Genomic DNA, 11512 nt, shown 5'->3' with positions numbered 1-11512 from the left:
TTCTGAGCTGTTATTCATTATTGTTTTGATGAGCATGAAATTGATTTTGCAGGGGGAACGTCGTTGTTTTGGTTATATTGTGAGCATTTGTGGTGGTAGGGCTGGTGGATGTCAGTCCAAGGGAGTGAATTTGTTTTGTTTGTTCAAAGTCTGCATTTCTCACTGAGACTCAAAACAGGTTGTGGAATTAGAAGATGGTGCCATAAAAACAGTGAAATACATACAATAGAAACAATGTAACATGCAATAGAAACGATGTAAAACATGCTAGAGATGGTACAAACAAACAAAACTCCCTGGATTTTTGTATATCCTGTGCATCTGTTTTGTCATGCTTCCTAATGTCCTAAGGCTGTGAGCAATAAAATTGAGGATGATGATGAACAAGATTACAGAGTTGCAAAACAGTGCAATGAAAAGAACATGATTCATACCTTAACCCAGGGGTAGTCAACCTGTGGGCCTCCAGATGTTCATGGACTACAATTCCCATGAGCCCCTGCCAGCAAATGCTGGCAGGGAGCTCATGGAAATTGTAGTCCATGAACATGCTGGCAGGGAGCTCATGGAAATTGTAGTCCATGAACATGCTGGCAGGGAGCTCATGGAAATTGTAGTCCATGAACATCTGGAGGACCACAGGTTGACTACCCCTGCCTTAACCCATGGAAGAATAAAATAAAATGGCCTACATTTTTCAGACATTAAAGTTCACTTCATAAAAATGCTCTCCTGACCAATTACCTTTTACTACAATCTTGTTCCCTTTAGAAAAATGCCTTTGGTGTGCTGATAAAGGTGTAACCAGGCTCTGGTTTTCTAATGACCTTGACTTGGTCTAAGGTCAGTGATCTTGGTAGGAAGTTGGTAAACACTCCTGCATTCATTCATCATCCTCGTTCAAAATTCTTCACATTATCTTGTTTTGACTGCAATTCACCTAGCATTGCTGAGCAAGTCAGACCCATTGCCAAATCCATCTTGGACATAGATTATCTAATAATGATAGTCAGCAAATCTTCAAGAACATGCCTGTCAGTGCAATCCACAATTCCCCATATGTGGCCAAGTCACTTATCTCTTCTGGGATGATTGCTGCTTCTCTCAATTTGGTGTCATCTACAAATTTAATGAATAGGCCCTCCACCCCCTCATGCAGATCATTGATAAAAATGTTGAAAAGTGCCGGACCTAAGACTAGGGCATCCCACAGCTCACCTCCCTCCAGTCTGATGAAACACCATTGACAACTACTCTTTGGGTGTGGTTTTCTACCCAGATCTCTGTCCACCTTACCATTCCCCCGTCTTCCAGTTTACCCATCAGTACATCATGGGGAACCTTGTCAAAAGCCTTACTGAAATCAAAGCACACAAGATCAATGGGGTTTCCAGAATCTAGTAACCCCCATCACTCAGTTATGAAGGAGAAGGAGAAGAAGAAGAAGAAGAAGAAGAAGAAGAAGAAGAAGAAGAAGAAGAAGAAGAAGAAGAAGAAGAAGAGAATGCACAGTGGTCTCTGGTTACGGCTGGGCAGTCTTCATTTTTTGAAGAGAGACCAACTCGTTGATGGCATATGTTTTAGAATGCAACCATAGCAGCTCTGTTTTATGGGCCCTGCAGAACAGTTTGAGGTCTTGATCTCATTGATTTGAGCAAATATTTGATGGCAAAATCTCTACCCTCCAGTCAGGATTTGCTTTAAGCAGCTCCAAAGGTCAGGTCCAGGTGCTGTGCCAGATTTCATTTGAAATATTGATCTCATTTCCAATCCTGTGACGGAGGGCTATTTCTCCAGCTTTTGAGTGAGGACCATTTGGGCAGGGATACTTTTCAGCAGATGTGCCTACAAGCAAATTTTAAATATATAATTTTGTTTGGAAGCCCAAATTAAATATTTCCATGATGGATTTGGTAGTGTTAAAAGGCATGTGGCTTTGGAGTAGTTCATCAAAGGTTCATTCTCTGAAGGTAGAAGGTCCTTTTCTCAGCACTTTTTATCCAGAATGATTGATTTTTGTAGTCTGGTTAACAGTTTATCTTGTTCCTAGAAGGGCAGAATTCCAAGAGAGCCAATTAGATTCTCCTCAAAATAATCATGCTTACAAGGATCTCTCAAGGAGAGAAGACTATTTTGTTGATTCTGCACTACATGATTAGCCAGTTTCATCTTTTCTGCAGCGGGAGATCTATAAATAATTACACACTAATGCCACCTACACTGGTGGTGTGCAATTTTTTATCTGGTATTTTTGGTTCAGGTCCATTTCAGCATTTCTGGAAAATCCGAGATCCAAATGCCAGAAAACCATTTTTCTTGGGGGGGGGGGGGGCGGTCTAATAGATCAGAGAAGAAAAACACGATTCTTTTTGTTGTTGTTGTTTGTTTTTGTTTTGTTTTGTTGTTTTTGTTGTTTTTGTTGTTTTTGTTGTTTTTGTTGTTTTTGTTGTTTTTGTTGTTTTTGTTGTTTTTGTTGTTTTTGTTGTTTTTGTTGTTTTTGTTGTTTTTGTTGTTTTTGTGTTTTAAAGCCAGCCCAATATTGGAGCTGGCTTAGCTTCTATAGTCTGGTTTAAACCATGCTGCAGGAAAACCAGCCCCAGGATTTGCATGCTGCAGGCAGCTCACTCTCTGTGGTGCGTTGATCATGGCTGAGATAGCTTCTCCATCAGCCCAATTTAAATTCCACTGCAGGAAAAGCCAGCCCCAGGATCTGCGTTCCGCTGGGAGATTGTTCTCCATGCAGATTCTGTCTGGGATGGCTTCTCTCGCAGCCTGGTCTAAACTGAGAAGCCAGCCCCAAGCCAAGTCAGCAGAAACAGGCCGCACCTCTGGCCTAGCTGATCCTCATGCTGTAAAGGGGCATCAGTAGAAGCCCAATAAACAGCTGAGAAGAGGGAGCAATCTACTCAGTTTTACTGGAAATTCCCGAATGTATCTGTGATATTTTTTTTTCAGGGTTCCCTCCCCCCTCCAGTTTTCCTGAGAAAACCCAAATACATTTGGGATGAGAAAATACCGATACAGTATTTTCCAGGTATATTTTTGGTTCAGGTAGATCCAAATGCACACCCTTAAATGGACACTGTTAGACTCTATTCTTCGCTTCTGAGCCAAGCCCGTCACTAGTAGATTCTTTCCTTTTGAGGATATGTCCGGACGGGAAAGATTCCAACTTTTTGAAGATGCTGGTAAGTACGTGTGAGGGAATTCTTGCGGGAAAGAAATGTAATTTAAATCTGTCACCCATAATAAGCCTTGGAACCCTTTCCATATATCTCAGTTCAATTGATGAAAAATGCTTTATAGAAAAAGGAAGATGTTCCCTGGGCGCATGCTTCTGACCATGTGGCCTTGATAAGGAAAGTTATTTAAAGCAATTTTGTTATTTTCCAGGATCAGAGGTGAAGAGACAGGTTGGGAAATATAGGTATTTCCCTCTGCTTCCTCCATGAGATGTTCAGTTGTGTGCTATAATGCAATGAGCACTAGTTTATGGTTTGGTGTGGGTTTAGTGCCTCACTTGGAGGGGGGCGGGATTGGAGACAACAGAGGAGGGGGGGAACCCTCAGCAGAGGCAAATCTCTGCTGAGAGAAGTTAGGGCTTCTGGAGTGTGGTCACTTTAAGGGAAGCCTTGCAATCGGGATCCAGGAAGACTTTGAGCTGATGCCATGGCCAGTCAGGGAAGACTGCTTTGCTACTTCAGCACTGGAGGCATGAGGGAACAACTTAGTTCACAAAATGCAGAGAGCTGCACATTTACTTATGTTTTATTTTTAATATCAAGGCTTATATCCACACCAGGATATCGCAGGGGAAAGGTAGGGTCGCCACATATCAATTATGCTCGTTGCAGTGGGGAAATTTAAGCGCCCCAAATCAAAAGGCAAATCGAATTCAGTGTAGACAGGAGGGATTCGTTCAAATTGAGACTGGGTAAAAATTCCCATGCAGACTATACCTAGATGGCCTGTATAGCCCCTTCCAACTCTACGATTCTAAAATTAGAAAAATCATTAGAAATACAGGGGGCTGGAACTTCATTATATAAACTGTTGGTGAGAGACTTTTAAAGAATGCTTATAAACCTCATATGTCTCCTCATATTAATAGGCAGGAAGTGTTACATTTCCAAAGAATGTAATAATTACAGTTACATAATTGTTTTATAGTTATTTTTGTCTATTCTATTTATTCTAATTAATCCAGCAGATGGGATTCTGTAGTACTCTTCCTAGAAGAAACATGCCCACTGTTCATAGGCAGGCTACTTTCCCCAACTATCGTGTCCTTTTAGGTAACTGAACTTTTGTTTAAAATGATTCCCTTCTGTGTAAAACTATTCCCTCTATAAGAGCCTCTTGTGGCGCAGAGTGGTAAGGCAGCAGACATGCAGTGTGAAAGCTCTGCCCATGAGGGTGGGAGTTCGATCCCAGCAGCCGGCTCAAGGTTGACTCAGCCTTCCATCCTTCCGAGGTCAGTAAAATGAGTACCCAGCTTGCTGCTGGGGGGTAAACGGTAATGACTGGGGAAGGCACTGGCAAACCACCCCGTATTGAGTCTGCCATGAAAATGCTAGAGGGCGTCACCCCAAGGGTCAGGCATGACTCTGTGCTTGCTATTACCCCCCTATCTCTAAAAATGCAGTGATAAAAAACTGATTAGAGCAGCATTAAAACATAGTAAAATGGCAGAAAAAATACTACAAGGAAAGGAAGATTTTTTTCTCTCCATTCCCCTCAATCCAAACTTCTCCTTTCTACTCTGGTCTTTTCCCTAACCCAGAACCTCATATTTCTGCAACCTGTAAATACCTGGTACAATATGATAGCCTTTTCTTTCCTAGTTGCTTAGTTTCTCTGTGAGAATTGTAGTCCATTGGGTTCAGAGCATTCGTTACGCCTCATGAGGAAAAAAGATAGCAGTAGTGAAACAGCTGTGTAAATATATCAGAAGTCACTCAGAATCACAGAAGCAGAACCACAATTGGAAGGAGCCATACAGGCCATCTAGTCCAACCCCCTGCTCAACACAGGATCAGCCCAAAGCATCCTAAAGCATCCAAGAAAAGTGTGTATCCAACCTTTGCTTGAAGACTTCCAGTGAGGGGGAGCTCACCACCTCCTTAGGCAGCCTATTCCACTGCTGAACTACTCTGACTGTGAATTTTTTCCCCTGATATCTAGCCTATATCGTTGTACTTGAAGTTTAAACCCATTACTGTGCGTCCTCTCCTCTGCAGCCAATGGGAACAGCATCCTGCCCTCCTCCAAGTGACAACCTTTCAAATAAAAGAGGGCTATCATGTCCCCTCTTAACCTCCTTTTCTCCAGGCTGAACATTCCCAAGTCCCTCAACCTATCTTCATAGGGCTTGGTCCCTTGGCCCCAGATCATCTTCGTCGCTCTCCTCTGTACCCTTTCAATTTTATCTACGTCCTTCTTGAAGTGAGGCCTCCAGAACTGCACACGGTACTCCAGGTGTGGTCTGACCAGTGCTGTAAACAATGGGACTATGACTCAAAACCAAAGATGATATGAGATCTCTTAATCCTGTGAAAATGGTTCTCTAGCTGTCTCTTTTGTCTCTAACCTTTGTCTATTGGTGCCAAACTGGGGCAGGGAAGAGGACAAAACATTTGACTGTTTCGTTTGAGGGGCTAAAGGCCTCCTGACCTCTGCCTCATCATTGCTCTTTCCATTCCTTCCTGTCCTTTATTATTCTTTCAGAATATAGTTTACAAGAACCCTTTTCAGTAATAAACAAGTTTATACTGCATTTCCTGGGATGTAGGCATGGTATTTCTGAACCTGCGTAACCAATTTGAACAATGACTGATGAGGGTATTTGAGTGACTTCAGAGAACCTCACAGTAGCCACTTAAATGTTCTTGGGTGGCTTCTGCAACCTCTGAGTCACACCACCGCAACTGAAGCACTGATGCAGATGAAGCCCAGCAGCCTTGTTCATCGCTCCACCAAGGTTTCTGTATCTACTGCCTGACCTTTAGGGCAGTTGTAGACAGCAAAGCCCCCCACAGAAGACTAGATACTAGGCATGTGTAGATGTGGTTTGGATAATCTGAAAAGTACCTGAATCAACATCGATTCAGACACTTTCTGGGCACCACAGTTGAAGAGGGACGTAGACAAACTGGAGCGTGTCCAGAGGAGGGCAACAAAGATGGTGAGGGGTTTGGAGACCAAGATGTATGAGGAAAGGTTGGGGGAGCTTGGTCTGTTTAGCCTGGAGAGGAGACAGCTGAGAGGGGATCTGATAGCCATCTTCAAGTATTTAAAAGGCTGCCATGTAGAGGATGGAGCAGATTTGTTCTCTCTTGCCCCGGAGAGACGGACCAGATCCAATGGGATGAAATTAATGTGAAAGAAATTCTGTCTAAACATTTGGAAGAAGTTCCTGACCGTTAGAGCGGTTTCCTGACCCAAGGGTGTCAGGGTTGACAGACTAGCAACAAGACTTCTGGGTAAATAGAAAGCTATATTGCTAAGCAGATCAGAACCCCTCGATGTTCATAGTCGAATCTAATCAATACGCAAAAAGCAATCACTTTTACTGGTTCTCTTTTCCGCCCAAAGCTGTAAATTTCCCAGAGAGAAAATAGCCCCCTCTTGCAGGTGCCATCCTGGGCTCGCATCCAGGAGTGATAGCTGGGTCTTCTTGGCCTTGAATGTTACACAGCTACCCTTCCCAGAGATAACAGTCTAGCATAATTGTTACAATATCTTTGTTACAATATCTAAATCATTACACAGACAGGTCAGGGTTGTTACAGAGTCAGTGAAACAGGCACACATTGGTACAAGATGGAACCACTCAGGTCAAGCATAAATCATGGCAGTGATCACAGGATCCTGACAGGGGGTCACCAACCTCCAGCTGCGGTCTGGAAATCTCCTGGACTTGGACTATAGAGATCGGCTCCCCAGGGGAAAATGGCTGTTTTGGAGGTGGGGACTCTACAAGAACAACTCATCTCCAAGCTCCTGATGAAAGGGCTTACTTGGGAGGGGAGAACTCTGTGGCAGAGAAGTTGCAGGATGGGAGGGGTTGGGACCTGGGCATTTGCTGGAATTGCAGGTCATTTCAGTCCCCCTAGAGAAAAGCCCTGGCTTTGGACCCCATGGAGGTGCAGGGATGCCAGGCTCCTGGTGGGAAACAAGGAGAAATGCTGGGTGGCAGGAATTGCTAATAACAAACATCAAATAATTCATAAACTTGTCACAGTTTCTTCCTTCAATGAAAATATTTAATTAACAGCAAAATTAGGTTGAAGAACTGAACACCTTTCAGTCTGTACATTCTTCAGTTCAGTTCAATATCAAAATAAATCAACTATTTTATGGCGGGCTTTGCTATCTACAACTTAACTGCAACTTGCCCTAAACGTCAGGCAGTAGAAACAGAAACCTTGGTGGCTTACTTGTGGCTATGATCAGAGACCTACCTACTGGATTTGGCACCCAGGGCAGATGGGTGGGTAGGTCTTGGTGACGTGAGGGGTGGAGGTGGCACCTCTGCAGAGAAAACCTGCTGGCAAACCAGGCCTGTACCAGTGCCTGACATCCCACTGCCCCCACCAAGGACAGAGGGGCCAGCCACCTTGGACTGCGATGCCCATGGCTCTTCCCCACAGTTAGGAAGGTGGGACTAGGGACTGGCGGCCATCAGGACCATCCCACACTGACACCTGTTCAAAGGTAGCAGGGGCCTGTGAGGTTTCTTCAATTGCTCAGACACACAAACCCTTGATTTAGCCCAAAAGATTTCATTCATTCAGAGCAAGCAAGGTAACTCAAAAATACCTTGTTGAAACTAAGGCATAAACAAACAGGCATAGCAAATAAACCCTCACCCAGCCAGATGCACACCCCTGAGAACCCCTGAAATGGGGGAAGACTTCAGACAGTCGCAACAGCCAGACAGGCAGTATCCATGGCTGCATTCCGGGACGTGAATGGAGATGGATGGGGGAGAGGTATGAAAGTGAAAGGTCAGAACAGAACCAAAATAATAAAACATGGCCAAATGGCTTACTAACAAACCTAAAAAGCTACTATCAATCATGGCAGAAGCATAGCCTTCTGACAGGGCGGAGCAACGGGGGAAGTCTGTCCCCACACTGATGCTTGTGTAAGAATGGCAGGGGTTGACTGACAGGACGGGGGACTGGGGCAAAGATGCCCATCAATGCAGAGGGAAGGTTGCAGTGTTCATGCCAGGTGGTTGTTAGGTACTGCACCATCACAAACAGCTGCCATGGGCTCACAGCATCTGGGAGCTGGTCTGCCTGCACAACTCAGCCATCCTCCACCCACTGGTATGGATGTCAGAGGTGTGGGCCAGTTGGGGCACATGTCTCCCACTGCCCGTGGGGGCTTGATGGGGCCCAGCACTATGGCCACCGTACTCCAACAGCACATCAGTATTCCAGATTCTGCCGGAACAGAAGGAATGACCACCGTGAGCGCTGACATCCTTGTCTGTGGAAAGCCCAAAACAGACCAAACTCTTAGGGGAACGTTGAATTTCCACAAGCCAGAAGAAGAGCGTGAGTCATTTCCTTCTGCTGTTACGTCAAAAGTCCTTCTTCTCAAGGCACTGTGTTTGTTTAGCTGACTCCCCCTGAAGAAAATATCCATGTGTCAACTCTTCTCCTCCTTGGTGAGCAGTGTTTTCTGCACACCACAATAAATCCAGCTTCCAGGAGAGATGGGGAAAGCCACAGGGGATCTCCGAGTGTTTCTTACTGTTTTGAATGCCTCTAATATTAATCTCTGAGTAATCATGGAAGACCTCATCAGACTCGGTGGGAAAGTTCGCTGGGAACGGTGGCGTATAACTCCCCGCGGAAAAAGCCTTTGGGATTTTGATTGTAATTTCTTTATTAGAGGATTTGGGAAGTAGCGGTAAGATTAATGCCAGTAAACTGATTCAAAGGGACAGACGGCATCATCCAAATGATGCCGTGGTCCTCTGATGTGCTTGTTCCACAGATTGCTTCATTTCATGTCCCTGACTGCACAGAAAAACATGCTGAGGGTTTTACAGATGCACATACAGGAGAGAAAAACTGCTTAGGTGCTGTTGACCATGAATGTGCTGTTGAAATGAATGGAGGAGGGGTTACCCAGGAGCACCATTGTATGTTTACACGAGGCACTAGTTTGCAAACATTTTATACCCTGCCTCTCCGTAGCAATGACTGCAAGGCAGCTTAAGGCAATAAGAAAGAATAAGAACAACCAGAGCAGAAAAGCAGCACAAAAACCAACTGAATTGCAAGTGGAAACAATACAAAACAGCATTAAAACAAAACAACATTGAGCAGGAGGTTGGACTAGATGGCCTGTATGGCCCCTTCCAACTCTATGATTCTGTGAAAATCAAAAAATGCATTTCCAGTGCTCTGTTGAAAAATGGCACCAGAATGTGCTTCTACCTCACAGCAAGGAGCAGGAGGAAAAGGAGGAATGGCATTGCCCTTTCCCATGAGCGATCGAGCCTCCTGCTAATCATGGCTGCCCCATAGGGTTTTCACGCTAAGAGGCGTTCTGAGGTGGTTTGACATTGCCTGCCTCTGGGTCACAACCCTGGTATTCCTTGGAGGTTGCTCATCCTAATACTTTTCAGGGCCAGCCCTTTAGCTTCCCAGATCCGGCAAGATCAAGCTAGCCTGGGCATCTTTAGAACAGCACAAAGAGGTAAAAATGGCAGTTCTGAGTCGGGCGCTGAGGCCTTTGATTTTTCCACTAAGTAAACTCAGTGCAGAAATTGTCTGGTTTACAGAGGCTGTCATATTTTTTGTTTCTGTAAAGAAGCTTCCTGGTTTTATTAGCAATCTTCAGCCAGTGTGGTGTAGAGGTTAAGATTGGCATCTTCCAATCCTGCCCTCCTCCTCCTCCAGCTGGGGGACCTTGGGCTAGTCACAGTCCTGTTCGGGCAGTGAATAGCAGGGTATAAAAACCAACCCGGTTGTTTGTTTGTCTGATATGGGAGGGTGGGGTAGATGATGGTTTCAGTAGCAGCTCTTTGATATGACCTGTCTAGAGCAAGGGAGAAGAATGACCGCTAACCCAATTAGCATCTGTTTTCTCTCCCCTCCCCCTTCAGATGGCATCATTTTGTGTATTAAGTTATAATCTGCTCTCTTCCTACCTAACAAATGTTGCAGTTCTGTGTATTTATATCTTTGTTGCTAGTGAAAATACAGCAGTACCTGCAGAAAGCTACCAGATTAAGAGAAGGTTGAAGCTCCTGTGTCTTCAGTAATGTTTCAGGAGGCAGAATTAGGCTACTGTTCTCATTCCCATACATGTTCATCTCATCCTCCCTGCATGGTATGGTGCCCTGGCCAAAATTTTGCCTTCTGAATTCTCTCTACCTCATACTGCTTCTGAATTTATTTGTTCTATAAACAGATTATTACTAGAACATAAAAAGCTAGACCCTATTTGAACGGCTGTGAAAATCTATCACAAATGGCCTTCAGATACCATCTGGAAAGCAAAACAGCCCTGTCCCTTGAACCAAAAGGACGATACGAAAAGCCTCCTGAAACTGGCAGGGGGCAACTTGGATCTCAGAAAACCAAATTTCTCAAAACCAATTGGAAGCGAAATGTTGAGGAGGAAGCTTGGGATAGTGATAAGGAAGGTCAATGCTTTTAGGTAAAAAGAAGAAGATGCAGAGTTGGGGCCATTCCGCACAACGGGCAATGTCGCTAAATATGAGCGCTATTGAAAAGTACTGCAATCAAAAGCGGCAGGTCTCGGTAACGCACACAGCTATTTCTATATTAAAAAAAGCTCTCCCACTAGCACTGTTCTGGTAACGCACAAGATTTCCGTATTGCTGAAATCGCAACAAAGGAGGCGATAGTTTTCCGTGCTTCCTCCCGCCCCTGGTGGTCAATCAAACAGAACAGCCAATTAACTGTTGTGTTCGTGCTTCCCTTCAAAAACTTTTTAAAAACCTGAAAACACCAGTAGCAACGCATAATCATTCGATGTATCAGAAAGACCAAAGAAGCATCGCTTATTCGTTGCTTTTGCTGGTTTAAGGGGGGGAAAATGGCAATCACGACACCGGAAGCTTGGGTGTGAGAAATTAGGGAGGGACATGCTTGGTACAGCTACACTGAGAACGGACATGTCTTTTTCAGATGTGTTGCAGGTTGTTCTCAAGAGTCTAGCGTTTTTTTAAAAGGGGAATCCACTTTTTGTGAATCCACTTATGTGGATTCCCCGAAAAGTGCTACAATGAAGCAATTTTTGTGGGAGTGCTGCAGAAGTGTTGCAGATTGTGTACGACATCGTGAATAACAAAAAATAAATAGCATTACACAATGGTAACACTTCAGCAACGTTAATGCTGTGCGGAATGGCTCTTGGTTTTTTAACAACCACCTTTATTGGCATCTATAATTATTACAAAATGTATAGTGAGACAAATCAGGGTACAATCCATCAGATCCTAAGTTCCTGGGGACTAATA

Source organism: Paroedura picta, chromosome 18 (assembly GCF_049243985.1).
Source record: "Paroedura picta isolate Pp20150507F chromosome 18, Ppicta_v3.0, whole genome shotgun sequence".
In the NCBI taxonomy this organism is placed as follows: Eukaryota; Metazoa; Chordata; class Lepidosauria; order Squamata; family Gekkonidae; genus Paroedura; species Paroedura picta.
Note: the sequence above shows the minus strand (reverse complement) of the source record.